General features: G+C 45.8%; 1 protein-coding gene across 1 annotated transcript in view; it reads left to right on the top strand.

The window, feature by feature from the left end:
• LOC105680647 overlaps positions 1–5049 on the top strand; it is a 16534-nt gene that overhangs the window by 10541 nt on the left and 944 nt on the right. The window lies entirely within an intron of this gene.

The following is a 5049-nucleotide window of genomic DNA, read 5'->3' on the forward strand; positions in this document are numbered from 1 at the left end:
ATGCGATGCGATGCGATGCGATGCGATGCGATGCGATGCGATGCGATGCGATGCGATGTGATGCGATGCGATGCGATGCGATGTGATGCGACGCGATGTGGCAAATGCGTGACGCGTCTAACCCTGGACAAAAACTACATCGAAACGTACGGAATAGAAAAAGAACAGGCCGACAGGGAATAACAGTAGAGCTGGGGAACTGACGAAGATGGCCGACAGATAAATCGATGGTTTTTCGTCGGCGCAATTTCTCGATTCTCCGCAGTCTCGATACAGAACCGGATGGCCGACTAGCTCTCTACCGCGTGATTTTTAAAGCCAAAGCTTCGTTGGGCGGCGAAAGAGAAAAAAAGGAACACAGGTGGAATTCCATAGAGAACCATTTGGAGATTACCAGAGACTGGCCCAGACCATACTCGACCGAATCGTACCGTTTCGATGATACGCGAACAAAAACGTTTTCGGATTGATCCGATCGACGCGACGTCGAGAGAGAGAGAGAGAGAGAGAGAGAGAGAGAGAGAGAAAGGAGAATAAAAGTTGCTTGAAATTGTACATATAAGAAAGAACGACAGGTTTCGGAGTACTCGAAAGTTCACGCTTTGTCGCTGTTTCTTACGCCCGCTGTATTTTCTCTTGACGAAAGACCGAGACGCTACCGAAATAAATGCACCCTCGTTGCGAGCGTTTAGCTGGAAAGAAGAACCGAAGAAAGAATTCAAGTTTCGCTTTAAGCTGAATCGCGCGTCCTCCTCGCGAAGCAACACGTTCTCATCAGGCTGTTGTTTGAAAGTTTGCTGAGTAGAGTCTCGCCGTAAACCAAGCTCCAGACGTAAGAGAACGTAAGAGAACAAAAGACCGAGTATTTGGAGGGTCGTTGCGAATTATTCATTCGCTGCTTCTAACGTACGAGTTTCTTCGTGGAGTAATTTCGTCTATTTATAAAGGACAACACGGTTGTCCGATCGTCGAGCACCTACGATACATCCCCCTTGGCTACGGAACGTTCTGCGCACACCTCTGTCACTGTTTGAGAAAGATCAGAGGAAACGATCGACGAGCTGCTATCGGTGGAACTGAAACAATATATAAAAGATAATATTGCCAGCAATTTGTTAGGCGGCGCAGAATAAAAGGAGTCTTCAACTCCTCTTAAGAAAAAAAAAAAAAAAAAACAGATTCTCGTAACATTCTGGCCAAAGCCTTCTTTTGTTCCTGCATGGATAGAACTTGACGAGAAACGTCGGTCTCGCGTTACCAGTTTTACATGTCAGCTTACAGAAACGAAGACTGGTTCGCTTATATCATTACGATGTCAAAGTGTCTGGTACAGGAACGAGTTTGACGTAGTTGCTGCGACGCGGCAATATCCCCTCGTTGGTGTTCCCTCGACGTCAAAGTCCATAACCGAGGCGCGTCTTCCTCCCTCCTTCCTCTCAGCCTTCTGGTCTTTTATTGGCAAACATTTCGAGGAAAAGGGGTTTGCAGCAAGACGAAACTTGGTCGAGCTAAGAACATTTTGTATTTTGTAAACACTGCGAGCCGATGACTAATATTTAATTATTATTTCGATGAAAATGACGGTCGTTTTAATGCAACTCTCATCAAAGTGGTGGTGTATCCATTTGAAATCGCAGGGTATTTGAAAATTGATTGGAACGAGTGTGACGTGATGAATCGATTTTCTGGGAGTCACGTACTCGTAGACCGCTATTGTACACACACTTTCGGACGCGTATTCTGTTTAGAAGAGGAGGGACCCAGACCTTTAACGACGGATGTGACTTCACTACAAAAGGGCGAGGCTGACACGCGTTGCACCGAAGATCGAGTACGCGTTTCCACCAGTGCTACAGCCTGCAGTCTACGAAAACTCTGCATGGACGTTTCGTAGAGAGAACTCGTGTTTATTTAAATAAATACAGATGACATATTTATTTCTAAATAAATACAGTAGCATTTCGTATCGCAGATCGTAATTGCTTTATCTTCGTTGAAAATAAAAGTATTGCACGTAGATATCGTCTTTTAAGAAAAAACGGTATTTTCGCTGGAAATAAAATGGATTTTACTCGTCCAAACATTCGTACTTGGAAACAACGCGCGCGATCGTAACAATTCGGAAGCCCTCGGCGACTTAATATTTCCAGAACAACGCTCTAAAATTTCGATTCCGTCGTAAACAAAACTACCGCACGCGCACTCCCGTAAAAGCCCCACGGAAATTTTCATATCGTCCACGCGTGTTTACCGAGCATAAAACAAAGTAGCCAAGCAAAGCCTAGTTTGCATCCACACGTTGTTAACCTGCTTGCAAAATGATCCCGCCAACATTGAACGTAACATCAGACGTTGCGTTCCAACCGACCACAGTGTTTCCTGTCTTTTATCATTTAATTTTCGATCGTCGTCGTATCATAAATATATCCTATCGATTAATTTGAACGCTCGAGTTCACTCGAGCTCTCTGGCTCGCAAGGAGTTTGGCAATGAAATATGCCAAAAAAAAAAAAAAAAAAAAAGGAAGAAAAAATACAAAGAGGCAAGAAAAGGGAAAAAGGAATTACGTTACAAAGAAATGGTTATCGGTCTATCTACGAAATTGTATCTGGTAAGTTGACGTCGACGCATGGACGGTGGATAAAAGCAATTACATTTTGATTAACGACGAAGCGGACCGCGATATGGACGCGAGTGTAAACGGTTACGGTGGTAAAAGTTTCTTAAAAACGTTTTCATCTTTTCATCTGGCCGTATCACCATTAATTCGCACTTGCACGCGAAGGCTTTTAATTAAAATTTTCATTACTCTCGCCACCGAATCCTAGCTTCCAGTATTAAACGAGTAACTCATAGACTACATTACAATGCGTCAATCGCAAATAACGTGCGATGCGAATCCAATTAAAGAAATCGTAGCGTTTTTATCCGGCCCGCGTCTGAATTGCCGCTTTGAGCGCCGGTAACGTAAATCTCATTACCCGTGCTCGCAATAATGAAAATCCAATTCTACGCACAGCTTATAAGTGCGTAGCGAATCGTCGAACGGCGCCGTTTTGAGTTTCTAACGCGTATCTCTTTATTTTATTAACGAATCTCTTATTAACGAATTTCGAAGATGCGGCAAACGTGTGATCGTATAATTAGGTTGGAACGATATTTGCCGGAACGCTGAAGATTTCGTGATTTCATCGTCGACGAATGGAATTTCGGCAACGTTGGACGGCTTGGAATTTTTACGCTCGATTGGCCAATCCTGTTGAAAACTTTCGTTTCATCCGTTTTTAATCCGGTAATTCGGTTTACCCGATAATCTGATCCGGCTCGGATAACGTTGCATTTCGCTTCGGTTTATTTCCTACTATCCGAAACTATTTGCCGTTGGACGGAGCGGAGTCGGAGCGAATCCGAAGCAATCTCCTAAGCAGAAACGCAGGTTGGAGAGAAGAAGCTCGGACGTAAGGCCGATTGGCCGTAAGGTTTTGCGGCAGCTGGACAAGATTCGCGAACGCCTGGCGTGCAAATATTGCACTCGGTTTAACCTCCGTGACCCTTTCATCGGGCGTAATTTCACGACTGCGCTTCATTTTCGCTGTCTTCGCTTTTTAAATTTCGCCTTGCTTGTCCAAACATCGAAACAACGTCTTTCTCGATAGCTGACCGAACGGATTTAAGCCCGGATCGATTCCTCGTGGTCCTCTCGTCGGGACAGTCGAACACACGATTGAAATGGACGACGCAGTGTTGGTGGAAATTCTCAGACGGAGGACAGAACGGGTTGGTAGAATTATAGCGCGACCATAAAGCTCGACAAAGGGATATTTGCGGTCTCACGATCCATCGCGTCCGACATGAGCGTCCGCGACAAGCTGCACTTGCGGAAGGGCGTAGACGCGATCGTGTTTGTTTCTCGGTCTAGTGGCGCGCGGCTGAAATACTTGTCCCGCAGGGGTGCAATGCACCGTGCTGCTGGCTGCTAGGGGAGTGTATTTACTCGGTTTTCGGTCGATATTGCCGGCCGGGCGGCAAGCTTCGCTCTCGTGTCGCAGCGTCGGAATTACGCGTCGACGGAGGCCGCCAGAAAGAAATTGTACTCGTTCGTCTCCGTCTCTGTTCGCATCAGCACGGCTAGACGTCGCTCGTGGGACAGGAAAACGCCTGGAGGGCGAGGGGACGCTGGGAAATCAGATGCCGCGAGATATCGAGACGCCTCGATTGGAAAATCTTTATTGGCCTGTTTGGCTGGCGGTGTGCTGGCTAAGGCTTGATCCAACAAAACCATGTTGTCCCAACACCTGCGGCAATTATCGAACGGAGACTCGATGACGGGAAACGAGTCGTGGCCATCCTGAATGCTACCGTTGCCGAGTATGCATCGAGTATGAATGTGCAGTTGCAAAATATGTAAAACGGTTGGAGTTTTTGTTGGAAGCGGGCTGAGAATTGCGTTGAATATACAAAGGATTTCGATTTTCAGAATCGCAGTTTCAGAGCTATCGCGTATTGTAAAAGAGTGCGAATGTTAAAACAGTCTTTGAAAATAGAGAGGAAGAAAGGTGGAATTTTCGTTAGTTGTTAATGACGTTATCGGATCCGATAAAAATTAGAACTGTAGAAAAAATAGTGAACGCGGATTGAAAATCGATTTACTTATGGTTATATCAACGATCCGTAAGTTGGACTGCCGCGGATTATATTTTTCAGCAATTTTCCTCCGTTCTCTGGCTCCGTGATCGATAGTGGAAAAATATTAATCCCGATGGGGCAGCCGATGACAGCGTACAGACAGACGAGCACGTCCGCTTTAAAGGAGCAGAAGCGGCGTTTGCACGATGACATAATCACCGAAATCTCGAACGCGATACAGGGTTGTTAATTAAGACGAGACGATACGACGATAACGATTGCCTGGCGATCGGTGGGCAAAGTGCAAGGCGACTCGCTTAATGAGATTAATCACTACTCGGCTTGCCGCGTCCACTCGAAAAATTCATTAAGGGCGAATAAAATTAGCGGCGGCCCTCTCGTCGCGTTAATTAAGCCGTCGGA

This window comes from Bombus impatiens, unplaced genomic scaffold (genome assembly GCF_000188095.3).
Source record: "Bombus impatiens unplaced genomic scaffold, BIMP_2.2 scf_0272, whole genome shotgun sequence".
Taxonomy (NCBI): Eukaryota; Metazoa; Arthropoda; class Insecta; order Hymenoptera; family Apidae; genus Bombus; species Bombus impatiens.